Raw genomic sequence first — 12,538 nt, 5'->3', positions numbered from 1 at the left:
AGGCTGGTTAATATGGAAAGACATATTTTGTGCAATCATGTTATTCCAGTATGGCATGCTAAATGGCATTTGTGGCATACTGAATGCAACATAGTAAGGAGTTTGTGCAAATGGCATATTAGTAAACTGTGCATTCAAATTATGTGCATGCATAACATTTACAGGTATTGTAGGCATACTGGGAAATGAAGGAGGTGCAGACATGGAAGCAGGCATAACAAGCTTGCAAAAAACAGACAAATGATTAACACTGCCACACTTAACACAAATTTTTCTTAGTGCATAATTATCATGTGTGTAGTTCTTATGCTTGTTAATTCCTACTTTCCCATTTCTATTTTTCCCCTTTAGACTCTGCTTTCACTTCAATTTTCTCCAATCTGTCATTTGATTGCTTAATTGACAGATGTCCTACATTGACTCTCTTTCTATGTTTCACTTGACTTGTTTCTCCTGGAACAAAGTTCTTAGAAACTAATCCATATTTTTAATTTAATTTAGCTAGTTTGGCTTTGCTAACTGGATTTCTTTCACTCAACGGATATGGTACACTGTCTTTTGATGGATAATCCTTTTGATTATTCGACAGATAATGTTCAGCATTCGTCGAATCCACATCCGTTAAAAGTCCTTCAACCAAATTTGAATCAAGTTTCTCCTTACTCTTTTTCCAGGCTTCATCACAGAAGGATTCTATACCTTGAGCTTTAGTAATTTGAGTATGGACAACTCTGGATGATTTCCATGCCTTAATTACTTCATGTTCTCCTTTAAGCTGCTTTCTTAAAATCTCCTCTTTCTTTAAGGATTCAGTTAGTTCATCTTTAGCAATCTTGCATTCTATTTTCAATTTTTCAAATTCAACAAATTGAGTTTCTAACACATTGTTTTTTTAACTAAAAACAGATTATTCTCTTTAAGTTTAGTGTTTTCTTTAGTGAGAGACTTGAGTGTAACACGCAGATGATATAATGCAGTAGACATGTCATTTATAACATCATTACACTCAGCTTTAGATAAATGTGCTAGATTAGTGGTGATTACCTGATTGCTGGATGAACTGACTTTTGTTTCATCTGATTTGGCCATAAGTGCTAGATTGACATAGCTTGTATCTTCATCCTCTTCTAATCCATCTGCAACCCAGTCATTTTCTTGTGTGATGAAAGCCCTTTCCTTTTGTTTGAGAAACTCAAAATATATCTGCTTATAATAAACAGGCTCAAACTTCTTTTTACTGGAATCAGACTTTCTGCATTCACTAGAAAAATGACCAGCCAAGCCACGCTTAAAACATTTGAATTTAGATTTATCAACCATGTTTCTGTTTGACTTAGTTGCTTCAAAATTCTTCTTGAATTTGAGCTTGGAAAATCTCCTGGATAGAAAATCAAGATGCTCATCTATGTCATCCATGTCATCTTGACTAAGATGGTCTTCATGTTCAGCTACTAGCCCTTTTTTCTTGCCTTTACAAACTCTAGGGGTTGGTGCAGATTCAACAGCTTTAACCTTTATCTCCTTCTCCTTTCCTTGCTCAGCAACCAATGCAATGGATCCTCCCTTCTTTCTTCCTTTCTCTAGCTTCTCATCCTGCTCTATTTCAAGCTCATAGGTCTTTAGAATCCCATATAGTCTATCCGAGGTAAACTCTTTGTAATCTTGAGAATTTCTCAATGAGACTGTCATAGGCTTCCATTCCTTTGGCAGAGATCTAAGGAATTTGAGGTTTGAGTCCTTTGTTTGATAGACCCTTCCATGCAACTTTAGAGGATTCAGTAGTTTTTGAAATCGATTGAAAATCTCAGTGAGTGACTCACTTTCTTCACTATGGAAATGCTCATATTGCTGAATCAAGAGTTGCATTTTATTTTCCCTAACCTGCTCAGTTCCATCGTATATAACTTGAATTGTGTCCCAGAAATCCTTATCAATTTTGCAGTTTATGATATTGTCAAACATGTCACCATCAACACCATTAAACAAAATTTTCATGGCCTTTTTATCCTTATGAACTTGTTCAATATCTGGATCAGACCATTCTGCTCTAGGCTTTGGGATAAATGCTTCATTTCCTGTAGCACCTCTCATAGGGACATGTGGACCCTTCTCAATACAGTCCACATATGCTTCATCTTGAGATAGGAGATGCAGGTGCATCTTTGATAAGTGGCATTTTATACCACTTAGAGCGTCTTATAATAGCTTAAATTGGTGTCTTGAAATCAAGTATTTTGTGTATTTGATGCGTTTTTCTAGTGTTTGTGCATTTCAGGGTATTAGTTGGATTGCGGGGGAGAATTCATCAATAATAAGCCTTGGCATGTGTTTAGCATTATAAGTGGGAAGAGAGGAGCAGATTGCAGCGAAGAAACGGAGCAAAACAGATCAATTTTCCAGAAAGGGTCTGAGCGCCCGTTCAGCTATGCTGAGCGGCCGCGCAGGGTCATAATTTCAGAATAATTATTTTAGACTCCTATTTCTGTTTGGCTTCCAACTTCCGAGTAATCTGAGTTTTATGGGACTCCTATATAAGTAGATTTCAGAGACGTTTCACAAAGGTTGGATTGTTGTATTAATCGAAGAGCGAAGGAGATAAGGAAGAAGACCGTTTTAGCACACCACAACGAAGATGAAGCATATTTTCTTGTGATTCTTTATTTCGTTGTAATGTTGGATGCTAGTTTTCTTACTTTGAACCTATTTACTCTTGTGACGTACTCTAGTTTAATATAATTAGTTTAGTTATTATTCTCCTGTGTTTATTTATCATGTTTTCATATGAACCCATGATGACGATAAGTGCTATCATGGGCTAATCGTGATCATGGGGTCGTAACGGATTTACTATGGAATTCTTTAGTTAAGTTGTTTAATACCTTAGTGTGTGATGATTGTATGATATCTAGTATTGGTTGTGCTTATTCGTCTTATGTGCGTCGCGAACATATAAGATAGGGTGTTAATCTCTTGTGAAGCGACGGTGGATCTTGAGATTTAGAACTTGCCATGCTAGCATAGGTTCATGTATAATGTTGCATGATTAGTGGGTAACTCTAACCGTTTTATTCGCCCTGTGTAATCAAAAGGAATAACTTGTTCTTAAATCGTTATGTTGTCAATTTCTGTAGACATATAGGGACTCCGCATAATTGATGCATATTCAACTTCTATCTTAATTGTGGATGTTTGGTAGAATGGTATTAGTACAATGAAAGTTGGCTTTTATAAGTTTCGTTTTATTCGATTAATATCATCACTATTGCATGCTAAGGGTAATAACAATGACTATTGAAGGAAGTAGTAATGAAGTTGTGATCTCATGAGTGTTTTAATATTGTTAATTCTAAGTGTTAATTAAGTGCTCAATTGTAGTAGTTAATTATAGTTAATAATTAGTTAATCAATTATAAGCGTTATTGTCTTAACATTGAGAAGTAATCATACATTGGTGAGTTAGTTTAATTGAACAATAATTAGTCTGAGTCTCTGTGGGAACAAACTAGAAAGTATTCTATATTACTTGCGAACGCGTATACTTGCGTGTATTATTAGCGCGTGATTTCGCCCTAACAAGTTTTTGGCGCCGCTACCGGGGACTTGGAGTATTTGTTTAGTTTATGTACTTACCATCATTGGTCATTAGGATTCAGTGATTAAGACGTGTTACTTATTGTTTCCGGTTGTGTTTCAGGTACTTTAGCGAGCGTTTATGCAAACTCGTTCTCGTACTCGCAAGAGGACTTTAGATACAGCTGAGGAGACAGACGAAGTTCTTGATATTCCGGAGAAGATAGATTTTGAAGATTCAGATTCAGGAAGTAAGCAGAAAGAGCCAGTAATCATGGGTGATCGTATTGTTCTGGCATATCCGGCTCTTATGGACTTTTCTCGGCCTAAAATTGATGACATTCAGTCAAGCATTCTTCATCCGGCTATCCAAGCTAACACCTTTGAAATCAAGCCAGGCACTATTCAGATGGTGCATAATTCTGTTTCTTTTGGAGGTGCTGCGACTGAAGACCCCAACATGCACACAAGGAATTTTGTCAAGATTTGCAGTACTTTCAAATACAATGGTGTGACTGATGAGGCTATCAAACTGAGGCTTTTCCCATTCTCTCTGAGGTATAAAGCTAAGGACTGGTTACATTCTGAACCAGCTGGGTCCATCACTACTTGGCAAGATCTTGCGCAAAAGTTTCTGGTGAAGTTTTATCCAATGGCAAAGACTGCTGCTATGAGGAGTGCTCTTACTGAGTTTGCGCAGCAACCTACAGAATATATGTGCGAAGCTTGGGAGCGCTACAAGGAAATGTTGAGAAAGTGTCCACATCATGGAATGCCCAATTGGATGGTGATCACTAGGTTCTATAATGGTTTGGGGGCCCAATCTCGGCCCATGCTTGATGCAGCAGCTGGAGGAGCCTTGTGGGCCAAAAGCTATATTGAGGCTTATAATCTTATTGAGACTATGGCTGCAAATGAGCATCAAAACCCAACTCAAAGGATGATACCTGGGAAGGTAGCAGGTATTCTGGAAGTCGATGCAGCCACCGCTATTGCAGCGCAGCTCCAAGCGCTGTCTATGAAGGTCGATTCTTTAACCACCTATGGAGTCAATCAGATAGCTATGGTCTGTGAGCTTTGTGCAGGTTCTCATGCTACGGATCAGTGTTCTCTTATTAACGAATCTGTTCAGTATGTGAACAATTATCAGCGACAACAACAGCCTGTGCCAACTACTTATCATCCTAATAATAGAAATCATCCAAATTTCAGCTGGGGTAATAATCAGAATGCTATTCAGCAACCATATCAGCAAGGTGTGAGTAAGTAGTTCAATCCACCTGGATTCCAGCAACCGCAACAATATGCTCAAAGGCAATCATATCCTCAACAGGGAGGTACAGCTACACCCACTAGTGCTGATTTTGAGGAACTTAAGTTATTGTGCAAGAGTCATGCGGTGTCGATCAAGACCTTGGAAAATCAAATTGGTCAAATAGCCAATGCAGTGCTAAATCGTCAACCTGGCACACTTCCCAGTGATATTGAAGTGCCAGGCAGGAAGGAAGCTAAAGAGCAAGTCAAGGCTATTACCTTAAGGTCTGGAAAGGTTGCTAATGCTGAAAAAGCAAAAGAAGGAGAAGCTGAAGTTGGAGATGAAAAAGCTAAGCAAAAGGAGAAAGTGGTGGAACCCAGGAAGACTACTGTTGAACACACTCTTCCTGGGGGTAATACAGGGGAGAAACAGCTCTATCCTCCACCACCTTTCCCTAAGAGATTGCAACAACAAAAGCTGGATAAGCAGATTAGTAAGTTTCTGGAGGTGTTCAAGAAACTTCACATCAATATACCTTTCGCTGAGGCTCTGGAGCAAATGCCTAGTTATGCGAGGTTTATGAAGAGTATTCTTTCAAGGAAGGTGAACCTGGATAACCTTGAGACCGTTGCTCTAACGGAAGAATGCAGTGCTGTGCTGCAGCAAAAGTTACCTCCAAAGCTTAAAGATCCAGGTAGCTTCACCATTCCTTGCACCATTGGCAAGTTGTCTTTTGACAAGTGCCTTTGCGATTTGGGAGCAAACATCAATCTAATACCGTTGTTGATCTTTAAAAAGTTGGATTTGCCTGATCCAAAGCCCACCTACATGTCTCTACAATTGGCTGATTGTTCTATTACTTATCCAAGAGGCATAGTGGAGGATGTGCTAGTCAAGGTGGATAAGCTCTTCTTTCCTGCCGACTTTGTTATTCTGGATTTCGAGGAAGATAAGAAGATTCCCATAATCTTGGGAAGACCTTTCTTGGCTACCGGCCGTACCTTGATAGATGTGCAGAAAGGTGAACTTACTATGCGGGTGCAGGATCAGGATGTGACATTCAATATATTCAAAGCAATGAAATTCCCTCCAGAAGATGAAGAGTGCTTAAAAGTGGATGTGATTGATTCTGCGATTACTTCAGAACTCGATCATATGCTAATGTCTGATGCATTAGAGAAGGCCTTAGTGGGGGATTTTGACAGTGATGATGAGGATGGCAATGAGAAATTACAATATCTTAATGCTTCTCCCTGGAAGCGAAAGCTAGACATGCCGTTTGAATCTCTTGGTACTTCTGACCTCAAAAATGCTGAAGGAAAGCTCAAACCATCAATTGAGAAAGCACCCACCTTGGAGCTTAAGCCATTGCCTGCACACTTGAGGTATGCTTTTTTAGGTGATGCATCTACTTTACCTGTTATTATTGCATCTGACCTTTCAGGTAGTGAGGAGGACAAGCTTTTAAGGATCTTGAGAGAATTCAAATCGGCTATTGGATGGACCATAGCAGACATCAAAGGGATCAGCCCTTCATATTGCATGCATAAGATTCTTCTAGAGGAGGGTAGTAAGCCGACGGTTGAGCAACAACGCAGACTTAATCCTATCATGAAAGATGTGGTGAAGAAAGAAATTCTGAAGTGGCTGGATGCAGGAATCATTTATCCTATTTCTGACAGTTCTTGGGTGAGCCCCGTGCAATGTGTACCTAAGAAAGGAGGTATCACTGTGGTAGCAAATGAGAAGAACGAGCTCATCCCCACTCGAACAGTCACAGGATGGAGAGTATGCATGGATTACAGAAAGTTGAACAAGGCCACGAGGAAGGATCACTTTCCTCTTCCGTTTATTGATCAGATGCTTGACAGGTTGGCTGGTCATGAGTATTATTATCTTCTGGATGGCTACTCAGGGTATAATCAGATTTGTATTGCACCAGAGGATCAAGAAAAGACTACCTTCACTTATCCATTTGGCACGTTTGCTTTTTGCAGAGTTTCGTTTGGGTTATGTGGCACACCGGCCACTTTTCAGAGATGTATGATGGCTATATTCTCTGACATGATTGGAAATAATGTCGAGGTGTTCATGGACGACTTCTCCGTCTTTGGACACTCGTATGATGAATGTTTGAATAATCTCCGTGCAGTGCTAAAAAGGTGTGTGGAAACTAATTTGGTGCTCAATTGGGAAAAATGTCATTTTATGGTGCGTGAAGGCATTATTCTTGGGCATAAAGTCTCTAGCAAGGGTCTTGAGGTGGACAAAGCCAAGGTGGGAGTCATTGTCGGCGTTTCATCAAGGACTTTTCGAAGATATCTAAGCCACTGTGCAACTTGCTTGAGAAGGATGTGCCTTTCAAATTTGATGATGAATGTTTGACGGCATTCGAGACTCTTAAAAAGAGTTTGATCACTGCACCAGTTATTACAACGTCTGATTGGATGGAGACTTTTGAGATGATGTGCGATGCGAGTGATTATGCGGTGGGCGCAGTTCTTGGGTAGCGCAAGAATAATCTCTTTCATGTGGTCTACTATGCCAACAAGACCTTAAATGGGGCCCAAATGAACTACACCACTACTGAGAAGGAGCTCTTGGCTATAGTCTTCGGTTTCAAAAAATTTCGATCTTATTTGCTTGGGACAAAAGTGACAGTATTCACTAATCATGCGGCCATTCGCTATTTGGTTTCCAAGAAGGATTCGAAGCCGAGACTCATTCGTTGGGTGCTCTTGCTACAGGAATTTGAGTTAGAGATCAAGGATCGAAAAGGTACTGAGAATCAAGTAGCTGACCATCTATCTAGATTGGAGAATCCCGAGTCTACTTCACATGATAAGACATTGATCAACGAATCTTTACCGGATGAGCAGTTGTTCACAGTTCAGGAGGAAGAGCCATGGTTTGCAGATATTATGAATTATCTTGTCAGCAATATAATGCCTCCTAATCTGACCACATCTCAAAAGAAGAAGTTTCTGCATGAGGTGAAGTGGTATATGTGGGATGAACCGTATTTGTTTAGACAGGGAGCGGAACAGATCATCAGGAGATGTATCCCATTCTGTGAAATGGAGGGGATATTACGAGACTGCCACTCCACAGTTTATGGTGGACACTATGATGGTGAAAAGACGGCAGCTCGTATTCTGCAAGCAGGTTTTTTCTGGCCTACTTTGTTTGAGGATGCTCATCAGTTTATTTTAAGGTGTTATCATTGCCAAAGAGTGGGAAACCTTATGAGAAAGGATGAGATGCCGTTAAATGTGATGCTTGAAGTCGAGGTCTTTGATGTATGGGGAATCGATTTCATGGGGCCTTTGGTTTCATCCTGCAACAATCAGTACATCTTGCTGACAGTCGATTATGTCTCAAAATGGGTAGAAGTCAAGGCTCTACCGATAAATGATGCAAGGGCAGTGTTGAATTTTCTTCATAAGCAGATTTTCACAAGGTTTGGAATGCCACGAGTAATCATAAGTGATGAAGGGTCACATTTCTGTAACCGTAAGTTCACTCCTATGATACAGCGCTACAATGTGACTCATCGAGTTGCTACTGCTTATCATCCGCAAACAAATGGTCAAGCGGAAGTGTCTAACAGAGAGATCAAGCACATTTTAGAGAAGGTTGTTTGTCCGTCAAGGAAGGATTGGTCTTTAAAGCTCGATGAAGCTGTTTGGGCTTACAGGACAGCATACAAAACTCCACTTGGTATGTCCCCGTTTCAACTGGTGTATGGTAAGGGATGTCATTTACCTGCGGAGCTTGAGCATAAGGCCTATTGGGCGTTGAAGAATTTGAACCTGGATTTAGATGCAGCTGGAAAGAAGCGAATGCTTCAGCTTAATAAACTTGATGAATTTCGACTCCAAGCGTACGGGCACAACAAAATGTACAAGGAAAAAGTGAAAAGGTGGCACGATAGGAAGCTACATCCTAAGTTATTCATGCCGGGGCAACAAGTTCTCTTATTCAACTCTCGTCTCCGACTTTTTCCTGGAAAGTTGAAATCAAGGTGGTCTGGACCTTTTAATGTCAAAACCGTGTTTCCACATGGAGCGGTGGAGATTTTTGAGAATGATCCGGACCAAGCATTCAAGGTTAATGGTCAACGTTGGAAGCACTACTATGGGGACACGGCAAACCGGGAAGTGGTTAGTGCCGTTTTATTGTCAACTTGAGGAAGGTACGCAACGTCAAGCTAATGACGAAAAAGAAGCGCTTCGTGGGAGGCAACCCATGATTTGTTGTTACAGGAACCCTTAGAAGTTAATAACCTATCCAAAACCACAAAAAAATTAAAAAAATGGAGCATGGAAAAAAAAATTCCAGAAGCCCCCTGAGTGCCCGCTCAGCTATGCTGAGCGACCGCTCAGCAAGCTGGGTGCCCGCTCAGCCCTGCTGAGCGACCGCTCAGGGGCCGACTGGGAGAAATTTTTTTTATGATCAATAAAAAACCAGAAAAAATTAGAAAAATAAAAACACAAAACAGAGCCCATAAACCCACGACCTATTTCCCCATTATCCTATGATTTTAACCCTTAACCCCACTCCTAATCAAATTCTACCCTAATCCATACCCTATATATACATACACATATCCCATATATCTCCCATACACTTTCAAAACTTCAACTCTCTCCCAAACACAAAAACACAAATCTCAAGCACTTTTACTCAGTTTCGATGGCACCCAAGAGAGCAAGGACTATCGATAGCAGCAGCATTGTCCCTACTGCTGATTCCTCGAGGGGTACTGCTGCGAGGCCTCGTTTGAATGATAGGGTTGTTGAGGAGGAGTACACTAGGCTTCTGGGGAAGCCAATTTTGAAGGAGAGGGGATTCTTACCATCGGGGAGGGATGGTGAGTTGTGACCTATGATTGCTGAGAATGGGTGGATAGCTTTTTGTGAGTCGCCTGAAGCAGTGCCGATGAGTGTGGTTCGCGAGTTCTATACGAACGCGAAGGCCGAGAAGAATGGGTATTCCGTGGTCCGGGGGATGACGGTGGATTATCACCCTGCGGCGATTCTCCGTGTGATTGGGCAAAGACAGAGGATGCCCAAGGAGGAGAACTGGAGCGAGAAGACTGCTCAGGATTTTCACTTGGATTTGATTTGTGCTTCTCTCTGTAGGCCGGGCACAGTTTGGACCTTCAAGACTGGAACTAATGAGTATCGTCACTTTCCGGCGATAGCCATGAATAGGTATTCCCGCGCATCGAATGCTTTTATTTGTGCTAATATTTTTCCTACTTCGCATGCACATGAGGTCACAGTTGAGAGAGCACAGTTGTTATGGGAATTTTGAATGAGGAGTACTATATGGACCTTGGTGAGTTCATCTACCAAGGAATTCTGAAGTTTTTGAGGGGAGCTAAGCACATGAACATCCCTTATGCATCTATGGTTACCAAGCTTTGCCGAGCGGTGGGAGTTCAAAGGCCGTCTCATGAGCAGTTGCAGTTGGCGGCCGCTCCTATTGACTCCGGGACTCTGCATGCGATGCAGGAGTGGACCGGTGGTGAGCCCGAGGAGCATGGGCTGGGTTATCGTCTTCCAGGAGGGCGTCCAGCATGAGGTGCTACCATGGCGAGGCCAAAACGTGATGAGGCTGGTTCTTCTAGAGCTCAGGAGTGTGCTGGGATGGCTGATGCCCAGTATAGGAGGTTGTCACGGAGGATGGATGTTATGTACGAGATGCAGAGCAGGTTTGCTCAGGAGCTCACCATTGCACTAGGGACTGCTTTTCGAGGCCTTGGAGCTGACATCCAGTGGCCAGTTTTGGTAAGGACTCTGCATATCCGCCTCCTGATACACCACCCTCTGAGGGTGATGATTATGATGATGATCTCTCCGAGTAGGTATACCATGTGTTCCTTTGTACTACCTTCACTGGGGACAGTGAAGATTTTAAGTTTGGGGGTGGTAGTTAAGGAATATTTTGTGTGTGTGTCATATAGTTGCATATTCATGATAGTTTAGTTCATATAATTGCATAATTTTTTCCATATAGCTTTTTTATTATAGCTTTAATTGTTTATCATGTCATGTAGCTCATACATTTTCCATGATCCCTTTTGCGCTGATTTACCAATTGATTTGTGATGTTGATGCGAGTGTAGTGATATCGTTAAAGTAATGTTGAGTCGTGTAGGTTGATATGCATGCTAGAAACACTTGTATTTTCACTAAGTCTTAGAGAATGCTTAAGGACTAGATTGTTGTTATGGTTTGATAGTTTTCGAGGTTAATCTATTTATTATGCTTAGAATTTTATAATAGGTCCTTAGTGATAAAAGGCATGAAAAGAAATAAAATGGAGTAAAAAATGAAAATCGTTGCTAATTGTGGCTAGGCGTCAAATGGCTAGTAGTCGGCTCGTATGTTTATGCGAGTAGTCTAGGGTTGAGCAAGATGGAGCGAAACACACTTGCTCAGAAATTTTGAGAAAAAAAGAAAAAAAAGAAAAAAAAGAAAAGAAAAAAGAAAAGAAAAAAAAAGAAAAAATTAGGAGTTAATGCATAATTGATCACGAGTGGGCTCTTTGGTATTCGAGTTATTAAGTTCTTAGGGGACTTTGTGTCTAGTGACCTAAGGCTTTTATAGTCTGGGATCCGCTAACCTAACGCTCGCTACATGGATGCCATTGTATAAGTCTTTTATGGACCTCACTCATTGAACGGTCAAATAAGCATTTGTTTGTTATAAATAAAAAGCATGATTCCGTAATAAGCTTTAGGATTCTTGAAGTGTTATAAGTCACTTTGTGCCTAGAATTTTTATTCTTTGTATAATCATGTGATTGCCTTGATGATAGTTGAGTCATGATAATTGATCTAGTTCTGAAGCATATCTGTTAAGCATTTGCACACACCACTTTTCTGGCTGTATGTTAGTTTGCAGGATTTGATTGATCTTTATTCGCCTAATTGCATTTGTTGAGATATCGTAAGTTGGTTGGTTTGGTCGTAGTAAGGGGGATCGCTGCATTTCATATAGATTGCATTCTTGCATGTTTTTATTTTGTTTTTGAGTCTGTGACACTTAAGGACAAGCATCGATTTAAGTTTGGGGGTGTGATAAGTGGCATTTTATACCACTTAGAGCGTCTTATAATAGCTTAAATTGGTGTCTTGAAATCAAGTATTTTGTGTATTTGATGCATTTTTCTAGTGTTTGTGCATTTCAGGGTATTAGTTGCATTGCGGGGGAGAATTCATCAATAATAAGCCTTGGCATGTGTTTAGCATTGTAAGTGGGAAGAAAGGAGCAGATTGCAGCGAAGAAACGGAGCAAAATATATCAATTTTCCAGAAAGGGTCTGAGCGCCCGCTCAGCTATGCTGAGCATCCGTGCAGGAAGCTGAGCGCCCGCTCAGCTATGCTGAGGGGCCGCGCAGGGTCGTAATTTCAGAATAATTATTTTAGACTCCTATTTCTGTTTGGCTTCAAACTTCTGAGTAATCTGAGTTTTATGGGACTCCTATATAAGTAGATTTCAGAGACGTTTCACAAAGGTTGGATCGTTGTATTAATCGAAGAGCGAAGGAGATAAGGAAGAAGACCGTTTTAGCACACCGCAACGAAGAGGAAGCATATTTTCTTGTGATTCTTTATTTTGTTGTAACGTTGGATGCTAGTTTTCTTACTTTGAACATATTTACTCTTGTGACGTATTCTGGTTTAATATAATTAGTTTAGTT

At 40.7% G+C, this 12,538-nt stretch overlaps 1 non-coding gene across 1 annotated transcript; it reads right to left on the bottom strand.

Annotated features, from left to right (window-relative positions):
- Nucleotides 1-4,237: 4,237 nt before the first annotated feature.
- LOC141722002 (small nucleolar RNA R71) lies at nucleotides 4,238-4,344 on the bottom strand. The gene has a single exon (XR_012575040.1). It is a non-coding gene; the product is annotated as a small nucleolar RNA R71 (small nucleolar RNA).
- Nucleotides 4,345-12,538: the final 8,194 nt, after the last annotated feature.

Source organism: Apium graveolens, chromosome 4, assembly GCF_009905375.1.
Source record: "Apium graveolens cultivar Ventura chromosome 4, ASM990537v1, whole genome shotgun sequence".
NCBI lineage: Eukaryota > Viridiplantae > Streptophyta > Magnoliopsida > Apiales > Apiaceae > Apium > Apium graveolens.
Note: the sequence above shows the minus strand (reverse complement) of the source record. Positions and strands in the feature narration are given on the sequence as shown.